The 15,774-nt window shown below is 44.2% G+C and overlaps 22 non-coding genes across 22 annotated transcripts; all 22 read left to right on the forward strand.

Annotated features, from left to right (window-relative positions):
• Positions 1–1,644: 1,644 nt before the first annotated feature.
• TRNAF-GAA (transfer RNA phenylalanine (anticodon GAA)) lies at positions 1,645–1,717 on the forward strand. Its single transcript has one exon. It is a non-coding gene; the product is annotated as a tRNA-Phe (tRNA).
• A 1,670-nt stretch (positions 1,718–3,387) lies between these two features.
• Positions 3,388–3,460, forward strand: TRNAF-GAA (transfer RNA phenylalanine (anticodon GAA)). Its single transcript has one exon. It is a non-coding gene; the product is annotated as a tRNA-Phe (tRNA).
• A 276-nt stretch (positions 3,461–3,736) lies between these two features.
• TRNAF-GAA (transfer RNA phenylalanine (anticodon GAA)) lies at positions 3,737–3,809 on the forward strand. The gene has a single exon. It is a non-coding gene; the product is annotated as a tRNA-Phe (tRNA).
• Positions 3,810–4,773: 964 nt separating this feature from the next.
• TRNAF-GAA (transfer RNA phenylalanine (anticodon GAA)) lies at positions 4,774–4,846 on the forward strand. The gene has a single exon. It is a non-coding gene; the product is annotated as a tRNA-Phe (tRNA).
• A 273-nt stretch (positions 4,847–5,119) lies between these two features.
• Positions 5,120–5,192, forward strand: TRNAF-GAA (transfer RNA phenylalanine (anticodon GAA)). Its single transcript has one exon. It is a non-coding gene; the product is annotated as a tRNA-Phe (tRNA).
• A 621-nt stretch (positions 5,193–5,813) lies between these two features.
• Positions 5,814–5,886, forward strand: TRNAF-GAA (transfer RNA phenylalanine (anticodon GAA)). The gene has a single exon. It is a non-coding gene; the product is annotated as a tRNA-Phe (tRNA).
• Positions 5,887–6,501: 615 nt separating this feature from the next.
• TRNAF-GAA (transfer RNA phenylalanine (anticodon GAA)) lies at positions 6,502–6,574 on the forward strand. Its single transcript has one exon. It is a non-coding gene; the product is annotated as a tRNA-Phe (tRNA).
• A 276-nt stretch (positions 6,575–6,850) lies between these two features.
• TRNAF-GAA (transfer RNA phenylalanine (anticodon GAA)) lies at positions 6,851–6,923 on the forward strand. Its single transcript has one exon. It is a non-coding gene; the product is annotated as a tRNA-Phe (tRNA).
• A 965-nt stretch (positions 6,924–7,888) lies between these two features.
• TRNAF-GAA (transfer RNA phenylalanine (anticodon GAA)) lies at positions 7,889–7,961 on the forward strand. The gene has a single exon. It is a non-coding gene; the product is annotated as a tRNA-Phe (tRNA).
• Positions 7,962–8,583: 622 nt separating this feature from the next.
• Positions 8,584–8,656, forward strand: TRNAF-GAA (transfer RNA phenylalanine (anticodon GAA)). The gene has a single exon. It is a non-coding gene; the product is annotated as a tRNA-Phe (tRNA).
• Positions 8,657–8,928: 272 nt separating this feature from the next.
• Positions 8,929–9,001, forward strand: TRNAF-GAA (transfer RNA phenylalanine (anticodon GAA)). The gene has a single exon. It is a non-coding gene; the product is annotated as a tRNA-Phe (tRNA).
• Positions 9,002–9,277: 276 nt separating this feature from the next.
• Positions 9,278–9,350, forward strand: TRNAF-GAA (transfer RNA phenylalanine (anticodon GAA)). Its single transcript has one exon. It is a non-coding gene; the product is annotated as a tRNA-Phe (tRNA).
• Positions 9,351–9,622: 272 nt separating this feature from the next.
• On the forward strand, positions 9,623–9,695 carry TRNAF-GAA (transfer RNA phenylalanine (anticodon GAA)). The gene has a single exon. It is a non-coding gene; the product is annotated as a tRNA-Phe (tRNA).
• Positions 9,696–10,302: 607 nt separating this feature from the next.
• Positions 10,303–10,375, forward strand: TRNAF-GAA (transfer RNA phenylalanine (anticodon GAA)). The gene has a single exon. It is a non-coding gene; the product is annotated as a tRNA-Phe (tRNA).
• Positions 10,376–10,644: 269 nt separating this feature from the next.
• Positions 10,645–10,717, forward strand: TRNAF-GAA (transfer RNA phenylalanine (anticodon GAA)). The gene has a single exon. It is a non-coding gene; the product is annotated as a tRNA-Phe (tRNA).
• A 615-nt stretch (positions 10,718–11,332) lies between these two features.
• Positions 11,333–11,405, forward strand: TRNAF-GAA (transfer RNA phenylalanine (anticodon GAA)). Its single transcript has one exon. It is a non-coding gene; the product is annotated as a tRNA-Phe (tRNA).
• Positions 11,406–12,373: 968 nt separating this feature from the next.
• On the forward strand, positions 12,374–12,446 carry TRNAF-GAA (transfer RNA phenylalanine (anticodon GAA)). The gene has a single exon. It is a non-coding gene; the product is annotated as a tRNA-Phe (tRNA).
• Positions 12,447–12,718: 272 nt separating this feature from the next.
• TRNAF-GAA (transfer RNA phenylalanine (anticodon GAA)) lies at positions 12,719–12,791 on the forward strand. Its single transcript has one exon. It is a non-coding gene; the product is annotated as a tRNA-Phe (tRNA).
• A 276-nt stretch (positions 12,792–13,067) lies between these two features.
• TRNAF-GAA (transfer RNA phenylalanine (anticodon GAA)) lies at positions 13,068–13,140 on the forward strand. Its single transcript has one exon. It is a non-coding gene; the product is annotated as a tRNA-Phe (tRNA).
• Positions 13,141–13,747: 607 nt separating this feature from the next.
• TRNAF-GAA (transfer RNA phenylalanine (anticodon GAA)) lies at positions 13,748–13,820 on the forward strand. The gene has a single exon. It is a non-coding gene; the product is annotated as a tRNA-Phe (tRNA).
• Positions 13,821–14,787: 967 nt separating this feature from the next.
• TRNAF-GAA (transfer RNA phenylalanine (anticodon GAA)) lies at positions 14,788–14,860 on the forward strand. Its single transcript has one exon. It is a non-coding gene; the product is annotated as a tRNA-Phe (tRNA).
• A 276-nt stretch (positions 14,861–15,136) lies between these two features.
• TRNAF-GAA (transfer RNA phenylalanine (anticodon GAA)) lies at positions 15,137–15,209 on the forward strand. The gene has a single exon. It is a non-coding gene; the product is annotated as a tRNA-Phe (tRNA).
• Positions 15,210–15,774: the final 565 nt, after the last annotated feature.

A 15,774-nucleotide genomic window follows, 5' to 3' on the forward strand; every position in this document is an offset into this window, starting at 1 on the left:
GTACATATTTTGCTCAGTTCACCAAATACTCCCCATTGTGGTTGTCTTTGACAAACCCCAATGACCAGGGCAGCATGAGGAGGCCTTTTTCCAGCAGTGGAGTGACAAAAAGCTCCTGCATTCATTTCTTATCACCACATCGTTCACAGATGCTTTATGAATTGCAATGTGCATCATTGGTCAATAGATTACCCATTGAGCCACTTTTGATAACCTCTATCAAACTGGGACGTCAATAACATGGCAACTAAACCACTGTGGCAGGAGGAAGCCGAAATAGCTAAGTTGGGAGAACGTTAGACTGAAGATCTAAAGGTCCCTGGTTCAATCCCGGGTTACGGCATGGTACATATTTTGCTCAGTTCACCAAATACTACCCATTGTGGTTATCTTTGACAAACCCCAATGACCAGGGCAGCATGAGGAGGCCTTTTTCCAGCAGTGGAGTGACAAAAAGCTCCTGCATTCATTTCTTATCACCACATCGTTCACAGATGCTTTATGAATTGCAATGTGCATCATTGGTCAATAGATTACCCATTGAGCCACTTTTGATAACCTCTATCAAACTGGGACGTCAATAACATGGCAACTAAACCAATGCGGCAGGAGGAAGCCGAAATAGCTCAGTTGGGAGAGCGTTAGACTGAAGATCTAAAGGTCCCTGGTTCAATCGCGGGTTTCGGCATGGTACATATTTTTGCTCAGTTCACCAAATACTCCCCATTGTGGTTGTCTTTGACAAACCCCAATGACCAGGGCAGCATGAGGAGGCCTTTTTCCAGCAGTGGAGTGACGAAAAGCTCCTGCATTCATTTCTTATCACCACATCGTTCACAGATGCTTTATGAATTGCAATGTGCATCATTGGTCAATAGATTACCCATTGAGCCACTTTTGATAACCTCTATCAAACTGGGACGTCAATAACATGGCAACTAAACCAATGCGGCAGGAGGATGCCGAAATAGCTCAGTTGGGAGAGCGTTAGACTGAAGATCTAAAGGTCCCGGGTTTCGGCATGGTTATTATTTTTGCTCAGTTCACCAAATCCTACCCATTGTGGTTATCTTTGACAAACCCCAATGACCAGGGCAGCATGAGGAGGCCTTTTTCCAGCAGTGGAGTGACAAAAAGCTCCTGCATTCATTTCTTATCACCACATCGTTCACAGATGCTTTATGAATTGCAATGTGCATCATTGGTCAATAGATTACCCATTGAGCCACTTTTGATAACCTCTATCAAACTGGGACGTCAATAACATGGCAACTAAACCAATGCTGCAGGAGGAAGCCGAAATAGCTCAGTTGGGAGAGCGTGAGACTGAAGATTTAAAAGTCCCTATGTCAATCCCGGGTTTCGGCATGGTACATATTTTTGCTCAGTTCACCAAGTGGTACTACCCATTGTGGTTATCTTTGATAAACCCCAATGACCAGGGCAGCATGAGGAGGCCTTTATCCAGCAGTGGAGTGACAAAAAGCTCCCGTATGTATTTCTTATCACCACATTGTGCACAAACGCATTATACATTGCAATGTGAATCATTGGTCAATAGATTACCCATTGAGCCACTTTTGATAACCTCTATCAAACTGGGACGTCAATAACATGGAAACTTAACCAATGCTGCAGGAGGAAGCCGAAATAGCTCAGTTGGGAGAGCGTTAGACTGAAGATCTAAAGGTCCCTGGTTCAATCCCGGGTTTCGGCATGGTGCATATTTTTGCTCAGTTCACCAAGTGGAACTACCCATTGTGGTTAACTTTGACAAACCCCAATGACCAGTGCAGCATGAGGAGGCCTTTATCCAGCAGTGGAGTGACAAAAAGCTCCTGCATTCATTTCTTATCACCACATCGTTCACAGATGCTTTATGAATTGCAATGTGCATCATTGGTCAATAGATTACCCACTGAGCCACTTTTGATAACCTCTATCAAACTGGGACGTCAATAACATGGCAACTAAACCAATGCGGCAGGAGGACGCCGAAATAGCTCAGTTGGGAGAGCGTTAGACTGAAGATCTAAATGGTCCCTGGATCAATCCCGGGTTTCGGCATGGTACATATTTTTGCTCAGTTCACCAAATACTACCCATTGTGGTTATATTTGACAAACCCCAATGGCCAGTGCAGCATGAGGAGGCCTTTTTCCAGCAGTGGAGTGACAAAAAGCTCCTGCATTCATTTCTTATCACCACATCGTTCACAGATGCTTTATGAATTGCAATGTGCATCATTGGTCAATAGATTACCCATTGAGCCACTTTTGATAACCTCTATCAAACTGGGACGTCAATAACATGGCAACTAAACCAATGCTGCAGGAGGAAGCCGAAATAGCTCAGTTGGGAGAGCGTGAGACTGAAGATTTAAAGGTCCCTATGTCAATCCCGGGTTTCGGCATGGTACATATTTTTGCTCAGTTCACCAAGTGGTACTACCCATTGTGGTTATCTTTGATAAACCCCAATGACCAGGGCAGCATGAGGAGGCCTTTATCCAGCAGTGGAGTGACAAAAAGCTCCCGTATGTATTTCTTATCACCACATTGTGCACAAACGCATTATACATTGCAATGTGAATCATTGGTCAATAGATTACCCATTGAGCCACTTTTGATAACCTCTATCAAACTGGGACGTCAATAACATGGAAACTTAACCAATGCTGCAGGAGGAAGCCGAAATAGCTCAGTTGGGAGAGCGTTAGACTGAAGATCCAAAGGTCCCTGGTTCAATCCTGGGTTTCGGCATGGTGCATATTTTTGCTCAGTTCACCAAGTGGAACTACCCATTGTGGTTAACTTTGACAAACCCCAATGACCAGTGCAGCATGAGGAGGCCTTTATCCAGCAGTGGAGTGACAAAAAGCTCCTGCATTCATTTCTTATCACCACATCGTTCACAGATGCTTTATGAATTGCAATGTGCATCATTGGTCAATAGATTACCCATTGAGCCACTTTTGATAACCTCTATCAAACTGGGACGTCAATAACATGGCAACTAAACCAATGCTGCAGGAGGAAGCCGAAATAGCTCAGTTGGGAGAGCGTGAGACTGAAGATTTAAAGGTCCCTATGTCAATCCCGGGTTTCGGCATGGTATATATTTTTGCTCAGTTCACCAAGTGGTACTACCCATTGTGGTTATCTTTGATAAACCCCAATGACCAGGGCAGCATGAGGAGGCCTTTATCCAACAGTGGAGTGACAAAAAGCTCCCGTATGTATTTCTTATCACCACATTGTGCACAAACGCATTATACATTGCAATGTGAATCATTGGTCAATAGATTATCCATTGAGCCACTTTTGATAACCTCTATCAAACTGGGACGTCAATAACATGGAAACTTAACCAATGCTGCAGGAGGAAGCCGAAATAGCTCAGTTGGGAGAGCGTTAGACTGAAGATCTAAAGGTCCCTGGTTCAATCCCGGGTTTCGGCATGGTGCATATTTTTGCTCAGTTCACCAAGTGGAACTACCCATTGTGGTTAACTTTGACAAACCCCAATGACCAGTGCAGCATGAGGAGGCCTTTATCCAGCAGTGGAGTGACAAAAAGCTCATGCATTCATTTCTTATCACCACATCGTTCACAGATGCTTTATGAATTGCAATGTGCATCATTGGTCAATAGATTACCCATTGAGCCACTTTTGATAACCTCTATCAAACTGGGACGTCAATACCATGGCAACTAAACCAATGCGGCAGGAGGACGCCGAAATAGCTCAGTTGGGAGAGCGTTAGACTGAAGATCTAAAGGTCCCTGGTTCATTCCCGGGTTTCGGCATGGTACATATTTTTGCTCAGTTCACCAAATACTACCCATTGTGGTTATCTTTGACAAACCCCAATGGCCAGTGCAGCATGAGGAGGCCTTTATCCAGCAGTAGAGTGACAAAAAGCTCCTGCATTCATTTCTTATCACCGCATCGTTCACAGATGCTTTATGAATTGCAATGTGCATCATTGGTCAATAGATTACCCATTGAGCCACTTTTGATAACCTCTATCAAACTGCGACGTCAATAACATGGCAACTAAACCAATGCTGCAGAAGGAAGCCGAAATAGCGCAGTTGGGAGAGCGTTAGACTGAAGATCTAAAGGTTCCTGGTTCAATCCTGGGTTTCGGCATGGTTATTATTTTTGCTCAGTTCACCAAATACTACCCATTGTGGTTGTCTTTGACAAACCCCAATGACCAGGGCAGCATGAGGAGGCCTTTTTCCAGCAGTGGAGTGACAAAAAGCTCCTGCATTCATTTCTTATCACCACATCGTTCACAGATGCTTTATGAATTGCAATGTGCATCATTGGTCAATAGATTACCCATTGAGCCACTTTTGATAACCTCTATCAAACTGGGACGCCAATAACATGGCAACTAAACCAATGCGGCAGGAGGAAGCCGAAATAGCTCAGTTGGGAGAATGTTAGAATGAAGATCTAAAGGTCCCTGGTTCAATCTCGGGTTTCGGCATGGTACATATTTTGCTCAGTTCACCAAATACTACCCATTGTGGTTATCTTTGACAAACCCCAATGACCATGGCAGCATGAGGAGGCCATTTTCCAGCAGTGGAGTGACAAAAAGCTCCTGCATTCATTTCTTATCACCACATCGTTCACAGATGCTTTATGAATTGCAATGTGCATCATTGGTCAATAGATTACCCATTGAGCCGCTTTTGATAACCTCTATCAAACTGGGACGTCAATAACATGGCAACTAAACCAATGCGGCAGAAGGAAGCCGAAATAGCTCAGTTGGGAGAGCGTTAGACTGAAGATCTAAAGGTCCCTGGTTCAATCCCGGGTTTCGGCATGATACATATGTTTGCTCAGTTCACCAAATACTCCCCATTGTGGTTGTCTTTGACAAACCCCAATGGCCAGTGCAGCATGAGGAGGCCTTTATCCAGCAGTAGAGTGACAAAAAGCTCCTGCATTCATTTCTTATCACCGCATCGTTCACAGATGCTTTATGAATTGCCATGTGCATCATTGGTCAATAGATTACCCATTGAGCCACTTTTGATAACCTCTATCAAACTGGGACGTCAATAACATGGCAACTAAACCAATGCTGCAGGAGGAAGCCGAAATCGCTCAGTTGGGAGAGCGTTAGACTGAAGATCTAAAGGTCCCTGGTTCAATCCCAGGTTTCGGCATGGTACATATTTTTGCTCAGTTCACCATGTGGTACTACCCATTGTGGTTAACTTTGACAAACCCCAATGACCAGTGCAACACGAGGAGGCCTTTATCCAGCAGTGGAGTGACAAAAAGCTCCCGCATGTATTTCTTATCACCACATTGTGCACAAATGCATTATGAATTGCAATGTGCATCATTGGTCAATAGATTACCCATTGAGACACTTTTGATAACCGCTATCAAACTGGGACGTCAATAACATGGCAACTAAACCAATGCTGCAGGAGGGAGCCGAAATAGCTCAGTTGGGAGAGCGTTAGACTGAAGATCTAAAGGTCCCTGGTTCAATCCAGGGGTTCGGCATGGTACATGTTTTTGCTCAGTTCACCAAGTGGTACTACCCATTGATGTTAACTTTGACAAACCCCAATGACCAGTGCAGCATGAGGAGGCCTTTATCCAGCAGTGGAGTGACAAAAACTCTTGCATTAATTTCTTATCACCACATTGTGCACAAATGCATTATGAATTGCAATGTGCATCATTGGTCAATAGATTACCCATTGAGCCACTTTTGATAACCTCTATCAAACTGGGACGTCAATAACATGGCAACTAAACCAATGCTGCAGGAAGCCGAAATAGCTCAGTTGGGAGAGCGTTAGACTGAAGATCTAAAGGTCCCTGGTTCAATCCCGGGTTTCGGCATGGTACATATTTTTGCTCAGTTCACCAAGTACTACCCATTGTGGTTATCTTTGACAAACCCCAATGACCAGTGCAGCATGATGAGGCCTTTATCCAGCAGTGGAGTGACAAAAACTCCTGCATTAATTTCTTATCACCACATCGTTCACAGATGCTTTATGAATTGCAATGGGCATCATTGGTCAATAGATAACCCATTGAGCCACTTTTGATAACCTCTATCAAACTGCGACGTCAATAACATGGCAACTAAACCAATGCTGCAGGAAGCCGAAATAGCTCAGTTGGGAGAGCGTTAGACTGAAGATCTAAAGGTCCCTGGTTCAATCTCGGGTTTCTGCATGGTACATATTTTTGCTCAGTTCACCAAGTACTACCCATTCTGGTTATCTTTGACAAACCCCAATGACCAGTGCAGCATGAGGAGGCCTTTATCCAGCAGTGGAGTGACAAAAAGCTCCCATATGTATTTATTATCACCACATTGTGCACAAATGCATTATGAATTGCAATGTGCATCATTGGTCAATAGATTACCCATTGAGCCACTTTTGATAACCTCTATCAAACTGGGACGTCAATAACATGGAAACTTAACCAATGCTGCAGGAGGAAGCCGAAATAGCTCAGTTGGGAGAGCGTTAGACTGAAGATCTAACGGTCCCTGGTTCAATCCCGGGTTTCGGCATGGTGCATATTTTTGCTCAGTTCACCAAGTGGAACTACCCATTGTGGTTAACTTTGACAAACCCCAAAGACCAGTGCAGCATGAGGAGGCCTTTATCCAGCAGTGGAGTGACAAAAAGATCCTGCATTCATTTCTTATCACCACATCGTTCACAGATGCTTTATGAATTGCAATGTGCATCATTGGTCAATAGATTACCCATTGAGCCACTTTTGATAACCTCTATCAAACTGGCACGTCAATAACATGGCAACTAAACCAATGCGGCAGGAGGACGCCGAAATAGCTCAGTTGGGAGAGCGTTAGACTGAAGATCTAAAGGTTCCTGGTTCAATCCCGGGTTTCGGCATGGTACATATTTTTGCTCAGTTCACCAAATACTACCCATTGTGGTTATCTTTGACAAACCCCAATGGCCAGTGCAGCATGAGGAGGCCTTTATCCAGCAGTAGAGTGACAAAAAGCTCCTGCATTCATTTCTTATCACCGCATCGTTCACAGATGCTTTATGAATTGCAATGTGCATCATTGGTCAATAGATTACCCATTGAGCCACTTTTGATAACCTCTATCAAAGTGCGACGTCAATAACATGGCAACTAAACCAATGCTGCAGTAGGAAGCCGAAATAGCGCAGTTGGGAGAGCGTTAGACTGAAGATCTAAAGGTTCCTGATTCAATCCTGGGTTTCGGCATGGCTACTATTTTTGCTCAGTTCACCAAATACTACCCATTGTGGTTGTCTTTGACAAACCCCAATGACCAGGGCAGCATGAGGAGGCCTTTTTCCAGCAGTGGAGTGACAAAAAGCTCCTGCATTCATTTCTTATCACCACATCGTTCACAGATGCTTTATGAATTGCAATGTGCATCATTGGTCAATAGATTACCCATTGAGCCACTTTTGATAACCTCTATCAAACTGGGACGCCAATAACATGGCAACTAAACCAATGCGGCAGGAGGAAGCCGAAATAGCTCAGTTGGGAGAGCGTTAGACTGAAGATCTAAAGGTCCCTGGTTCAATCTCGGGTTTACGGCATGGTACATATTTTGCTCAGTTCACCAAATACTACCCATTGTGGTTATCTTTGACAAACCCCAATGACCATGGCAGCATGAGGAGGCCATTTTCCAGCAGTGGAGTGACAAAAAGCTCCTGCATTCATTTCTTATCACCACATCGTTCACAGATGCTTTATGAATTGCAATGTGCATCATTGGTCAATAGATTACCCATTGAGCCGCTTTTGATAACCTCTATCAAACTGGGACGTCAATAACATGGCAACTAAACCAATGCGGCAGAAGGAAGCCGAAATAGCTCAATTGGGAGAGCGTTAGACTGAAGATCTAAAGGTCCCTGGTTCAATCCCGGGTTTCGGCATGATACATATGTTTGCTCAGTTCACCAAATACTCCCCATTGTGGTTGTCTTTGACAAACCCCAATGACCAGGGCAGCATGAGGAGGCCTTTTTCCAGCAGTGGAGTGACAAAAAGCTCCTGCATTCATTTCTTATCACCACATCGTTCACAGATGCTTTATGAATTGCAATGTGCATCATTGGTCAATAGATTACCCATTGAGCCACTTTTGATAACCTCTATCAAACTGGGACGCCAATAACATGGCAACTAAACCAATGCGGCAGAAGGAAGACGAAATAGCTCAGTTGGGAGAGCGTTAGACTGAAGATCTAAAGGTCCCTGGTTCAATCCCAGGTTTCGGCATGGTACATATTTTTGCTCAGTTCACCATGTGGTACTACCCATTGTGGTTAACTTTGACAAACCCCAATGACCAGTGCAGCACGAGGAGGCCTTTATCCAGCAGTGGAGTGACAAAAAGCTCCCATATGTATTTCTTATCACCACATTGTGCACAAATGCATTATGAATTGCAATGTGCATCATTGGTCAATAGATTACCCATTGAGCCACTTTTGATAACCTCTATCAAACTGGGACGTCAATAACATGGCAACTAAACCAATGCTGCAGGAGGAAGCCGAAATCGCTCAGTTGGGAGAGCGTTAGACTGAAGATCTAAAGGTCCCTGGTTCAATCCCAGGTTTCGGCATGGTACATATTTTTGCTCAGTTCACCATGTGGTACTACCCATTGTGGTTAACTTTGACAAACCCCAATGACCAGTGCAGCATGAGGAGGCCTTCATCCAGCAGTGGAGTGACAAAAACTCTTGCATTAATTTCTTATCACCACATTGTGCACAAATGCATTATGAATTGCAATGTGCATCATTGGTCAATAGATTACCCATTGAGCCACTTTTGATATCCTCTATCAAACTGGGACGTCAATAACATGGCAACTAAACCAGTGCTGCAGGAAGCCGAAATAGCTCAGTTGGGAGAGCGTTAGACTGAAGATCTAAAGGTACCTGGTTCAATCCCGGGTTTCGGCATGGTGCATATTTTTGCTCAGTTCACCAAGTGGAACTACCCATTGTGGTTAACTTTGACAAACCCCAATGACCAGTGCAGCATGAGGAGGCCTTTATCCAGCAGTGGAGTGACAAAAAGCTCCTGCATTCATTTCTTATCACCACATCGTTCACAGATGCTTTATGAATTGCAATGTGCATCATTGGTCAATAGATTACCCATTGAGCCACTTTTGATAACCTCTATCAAACTGGGACGTCAATAACATGGCAACTAAACCAATGCGGCAGGAGGACGCCGAAATAGCTCAGTTGGGAGAGCGTTAGACTGAAGATCTAAAGGTCCCTGGTTCAATCCCGGGTGTCGGCATGGTACATATTTTGCTCAGTTCACCAAATACTACCCATTGTGGTTATCTTTGACAAACCCCTATGACCAGGGCAGCATGAGGAGGCCTTTATCCAGCAGTGGAGTGACAAAAAGCTCCTGCATTCATTTCTTATCACCACATCGTTCACAGATGCTTTATGAATTGCAATGTGCATCATTGGTCAATAGATTACCCATTGAGCCACTTTTGATAACCTCTATCAAACTGGGACGTCAATAACATGGCAACTAAACCAATGCGGCAGAAGGAAGCCGAAATAGCTCAGTTGGGAGAGCGTTAGACTGAAGATCTAAAGGTCCCTGGTTCAATCCCGGGTTTCGGCGTGATACATATGTTTGCTCAGTTCACCAAATACTCCCCATTGTGGTTGTCTTTGACAAACCCCAATGACCAGGGCAGCATGAGGAGGCCTTTTTCCAGCAGTGGAGTGACAAAAAGCTCCTGCATTCATTTCTTATCACCACATCGTTCACAGATGCTTTATGAATTGCAATGTGCATCATTGGTCAATAGATTACCCATTGAGCCCCTTTTGATAACCTCTATGAAACTGGTACGTCAATAACATGGCAACTTAACCAAAGCTGCAGGAGGAAGTCGAAATAGCTCAGTTGGGAGAGCGTTAGACTGAAGATCTAAAGGTCCCGGGTTTCGGCATGGTACATATTTTTGCTCAGTTCACCAAATACTCCCCATTGTGGTTGTCTTTGACAAACCCCAATGACCAGGGCAGCATGAGGAGGCCTTTTTCCAGCAGTGGAGTGTCAAAAAGCTCCTGCATTCATTTCTTATCACCACATCGTTCACAGATGCTTTATGAATTGCAATGTGCATCATTGGTCAATAGATTACCCATTGAGCCGCTTTTGATAACCTCTATCAAACTGGGACGTCAATAACATGGCAACTAAACCAATGCGGCAGAAGGAAGCCGAAATAGCTCAGTTGGGAGAGCGTTAGACTGAAGATCTAAAGGTCCCTGGTTCAATCCCGGGTTTCGGCATGATACATATGTTTGCTCAGTTCACCAAATACTCCCCATTGTGGTTGTCTTTGACAAACCCCAATGACCAGTGCAGCATGAGGAGGCCTTTATCCAGCAGTGGAGTGACAAAAACTCTTGCATTAATTTCTTATCACCACATTGTGCACAAATGCATTATGAATTGCAATGTGCATCATTGGTCAATAGATTACCCATTGAGCCACTTTAGATAACCTCTATCAAACTGGGACGTCAATAACATGGCAACTAAACCAATGCTGCAGGAAGCCGAAATAGCTCAGTTGGGAGAGCGTTAGACTGAAGATCTAAAGGTCCCTGGTTCAATCCCGGGTTTCGGCATGGTACATATTTTTGCTCAGTTCACCAAGTACTACCCATTGTGGTTATCTTTGACAAACCCCAATGACCAGTGCAGCATGATGAGGCCTTTATCCAGCAGTGGAGTGACAAAAACTCCTGCATTAATTTCTTATCACCACATCGTTCACAGATGCTTTATGAATTGCAATGGGCATCATTGGTCAATAGATAACCCATTGAGCCACTTTTGATAACCTCTATCAAACTGCGACGTCAATAACATGGCAACTAAACCAATGCTGCAGGAAGCCGAAATAGCTCAGTTGGGAGAGCGTTAGACTGAAGATCTAAAGGTCCCTGGTTCAATCTCGGGTTTCTGCATGGTACATATTTTTGCTCAGTTCACCAAGTACTACCCATTCTGGTTATCTTTGACAAACCCCAATGACCAGTGCAGCATGAGGAGGCCTTTATCCAGCAGTGGAGTGACAAAAAGCTCCCATATGTATTTATTATCACCACATTGTGCACAAATGCATTATGAATTGCAATGTGCATCATTGGTCAATAGATTACCCATTGAGCCACTTTTGATAACCTCTATCAAACTGGGACGTCAATAACATGGAAACTTAACCAATGCTGCAGGAGGGAGCCGAAATAGCTCAGTTGGGAGAGCGTTAGACTGAAGATCTAAAGGTCCCTGGTTCAATCCCGGGTTTCGGCATGGTGCATATTTTTGCTCAGTTCACCAAGTGGAACTACCCATTGTGGTTAACTTTGACAAACCCCAATGACCAGTGCAGCATGAGGAGGCCTTTATCCAGCAGTAGAGTGACAAAAAGCTCCTGCATTCATTTCTTATCACCGCATCGTTCACAGATGCTTTATGAATTGCAATGTGCATCATTGGTCAATAGATTACCCATTGAGCAACTTTTGATAACCTCTATCAAAGTGCGACGTCAATAACATGGCAACTAAACCAATGCTGCAGTAGGAAGCCGAAATAGCGCAGTTGGGAGAGCGTTAGACTGAAGATCTAAAGGTTCCTGGTTCAATCCTGGGTTTCGGCATGGCTATTATTTTTGCTCAGTTCACCAAATACTACCCATTGTGGTTGTCTTTGACAAACCCCAATGACCAGGGCAGCATGAGGAGGCCTTTTTCCAGCAGTGGAGTGACAAAAAGCTCCTGCATTCATTTCTTATCACCACATCGTTCACAGATGCTTTATGAATTGCAATGTGCATCATTGGTCAATAGATTACCCATTGAGCCACTTTTGATAACCTCTATCAAACTGGGACGCCAATAACATGGCAACTAAACCAATGCGGCAGGAGGAAGCCGAAATAGCTCAGTTGGGAGAGCGTTAGACTGAAGATCTAAAGGTCCCTGGTTCAATCTCGGGTTTACGGCATGGTACATATTTTGCTCAGTTCACCAAATACTACCCATTGTGGTTATCTTTGACAAACCCCAATGACCATGGCAGCATGAGGAGGCCTTTATCCAGCAGTGGAGTGACAAAAAGCTCCTGCATTCATTTCTTATCACCACATCGTTCACAGATGCTTTATGAATTGCAATGTGCATCATTGGTCAATAGATTACCCATTGAGCCACTTTTGATAACCTCTATCAAACTGGGACGTCAATAACATGGCAACTAAACCAATGCGGCTGGAGGACGCCGAAATAGCTCAGTTGGGAGAGCGTTAGACTGAAGATCTAAAGGTCCCTGGTTCAATCCCGGGTGTCGGCATGGTACATATTTTGCTCAGTTCACCAAATACTACCCATTGTGGTTATCTTTGACAAACCCCTATGACCAGGGCAGCATGAGGAGGCCTTTATCCAACAGTGGAGTGACAAAAAGCTCCTGCATTCATTTCTTATCACCACATCGTTCACAGATGCTTCATGAATTGCAATGTGCATCATTGGTCAATAGATTACCCATTGAGCCACTTTTGATAACCTCTATCAAACTGGGACGTCAATAACATGGCAACTAAACCAATTCGGCAGGAGGAAGCCGAAATAGCTCAGTTGGGAGAGCGTTAGACTGAAGATCTAAAGGTCCCTGGTTCAATCCCGGGTTTCGGCATGGTGCATATTTTTGCTCAGTTCACCAAGTGGAACTACCCATTGTGGTTAACTTTGACAAACCCCAATGACCAGTGAAGCATGAGGAGGCCTTTATCCAGCAGTGGAGTGACAAAAAGCTCCTGCATTCATTTCTTATCACCACATCGTTCACAGATGCTTTATGAATTGCAATGTGCATCATTGGTCAATAGATTACCCATTGAGCCACTTTTGATAACCTCTATCAAACTGGGACGTCAATAACATGGCAACTAAACCAATGCGGCAGAAGGAAGCCGAAATAGCTCAGTTGGGAGAGCGTTAGACTGAAGATCTAAAGGTCCCTGGTTCAATCCCGGGTTTCGGCGTGATACATATGTTTGCTCAGTTCACCAAATACTCCCCATTGTGGTTGTCTTTGACAAACCCCAATGACCAGGGCAGCATGAGGAGGCCTTTTTCCAGCAGTGGAGTGACAAAAAGCTCCTGCATTCATTTCTTATCACCACATCGTTCACAGATGCTTTATGAATTGCAATGTGCATCATTGGTCAATAGATTACCCATTGAGCCCCTTTTGATAACCTCTATGAAACTGGTACGTCAATAACATGGCAACTTAACCAAAGCTGCAGGAGGAAGTCGAAATAGCTCAGTTGGGAGAGCGTTAGACTGAAGATCTAAAGGTCCCGGGTTTCGGCATGGTACATATTTTTGCTCAGTTCACCAAATACTCCCCATTGTGGTTGTCTTTGACAAACCCCAATGACCAGGGCAGCATGAGGAGGGCTTTTTCCAGCAGTGGAGTGTCAAAAAGCTCCTGCATTCATTTCTTATCACCACATCGTTCACAGATGCTTTATGAATTGCAATGTGCATCATTGGTCAATAGATTACCCATTGAGCCGCTTTTGATAACCTCTATCAAACTGGGACGTCAATAACATGGCAACTAAACCAATGCGGCAGAAGGAAGCCGAAATAGCTCAGTTGGGAGAGCGTTAGACTGAAGATCTAAAGGTCCCTGGTTCAATCCCGGGTTTCGGCATGATACATATGTTTGCTCAGTTCACCAAATGCTCCCCATTGTGGTTGTCTTTGACAAACCCCAATGACCAGGGCAGCATGAGGAGGCCTTTTTCCAGCAGTGGAGTGACAAAAAGCTCCTGCATTCATTTCTTATCACCACATCGTTCACAGATGCTTTATGAATTGCAATGTGCATCATTGGTCAATAGATTACCCATTGAGCCACTTTTGATAACCTCTATCAAACTGGGACGTCAATAACATGGCAACTAAACCAATGCTGCAGGAGGAAGCCGAAATAGCTCAGTTGGGAGAGCGTGAGACTGAAGATTTAAAGGTCCCTATGTCAATCCCGGGTTTCGGCATGGTACATATTTTTGCTCAGTTCACCAAGTGGTACTACCCATTGTGGTTATCTTTGACAAACCCCAATGGCCAGTGCAGCATGAGGAGGCCTTTATCCAGCAGTAGAGTGACAAAAAGCTCCTGCATTCATTTCTTATCACCGCATCGTTCACAGATGCTTTATGAATTGCCATGTGCATCATGGGTCAATAGATTACCCATTGAGCCACTTTTGATAACCTCTATCAAACTGGGACGTCAATAACATGGCAACTAAACCAATGCTGCAGGAGGGAGCCGAAAAAGCTCAGTTGGGAGAGCGTTAGACTGAAGATCTAAAGGTCCCTGGTTCAATCCCGGGGTTCGGCATGGTACATGTTTTTGCTCAGTTCACCAAGTGGTACTACCCATTGATGTTAACTTTGACAAACCCCAATGACCAGTGCAGCATGAGGAGGCCTTCATCCAGCAGTGGAGTGACAAAAACTCTTGCATTAATTTCTTATCACCACATTGTGCACAAATGCATTATGAATTGCAATGTGCATCATTGGTCAATAGATTACCCATTGAGCCACTTTTGATAACCTCTATCAAACTGGGACGTCAATAACATGGCAACTAAACCAATGCTGCAGGAAGCCGAAATAGCTCAGTTGGGAGAGCGTTAGACTGAAGATCTAAAGGTCCCTGGTTCAATCCCGGGTTTCGGCATGGTGCATATTTTTGCTCAGTTCACCAAGTGGAACTACCCATTGTGGTTAACTTTGACAAACCCCAATGACCAGTGCAGCATGAGGAGGCCTTTATCCAGCAGTGGAGTGACAAAAAGCTCCTGCATTCATTTCTTATCACCACATCGTTCACAGATGCTTTATGAATTGCAATGTGCATCATTGGTCAATAGATTACCCATTGAGCCACTTTTGATAACCTCTATCAAACTGGGACGTCAATAACATGGCAACTAAACCAATGCGGCAGAAGGAAGCCGAAATAGCTCAGTTGGGAGAGCGTTAGACTGAAGATCTAAAGGTCCCTGGTTCAATCCCGGGTTTCGGCGTGATACATATGTTTGCTCAGTTCACCAAATACTCCCCATTGTGGTTGTCTTTGACAAACCCCAATGACCAGGGCAGCATGAGGAGGCCTTTTTCCAGCAGTGGAGTGACAAAAAGCTCCTGCATTCATTTCTTATCACCACATCGTTCACAGATGCTTTATGAATTGCAATGTGCATCATTGGTCAATAGATTACCCATTGAGCCCCTTTTGATAACCTCTATGAAACTGGTACGTCAATAACATGGCAACTTAACTAAAGCTGCAGGAGGAAGTCGAAATAGCTCAGTTGGGAGAGCGTTAGACTGAAGATCTAAAGGTCCCGGGTTTCGGCATGGTACATATTTTTGCTCAGTTCACCAAATACTCCCCATTGTGGTTGTCTTTGACAAACCCCAATGACCAGGGCAGCATGAGGAGGGCTTTTTCCAGCAGTGGAGTGTCAAAAAGCTCCTGCATTCATTTCTTATCACCACATCGTTCACAGATGCTTTATGAATTGCAATGTGCATCATTGGTCAATAGATTACCCATTGAGCCGCTTTTGATAACCTCTATCAAACTGG

The sequence above is a fragment of the Lampetra fluviatilis genome, chromosome 21, assembly GCF_964198595.1.
Source record: "Lampetra fluviatilis chromosome 21, kcLamFluv1.1, whole genome shotgun sequence".
In the NCBI taxonomy this organism is placed as follows: domain Eukaryota; kingdom Metazoa; phylum Chordata; class Hyperoartia; order Petromyzontiformes; family Petromyzontidae; genus Lampetra; species Lampetra fluviatilis.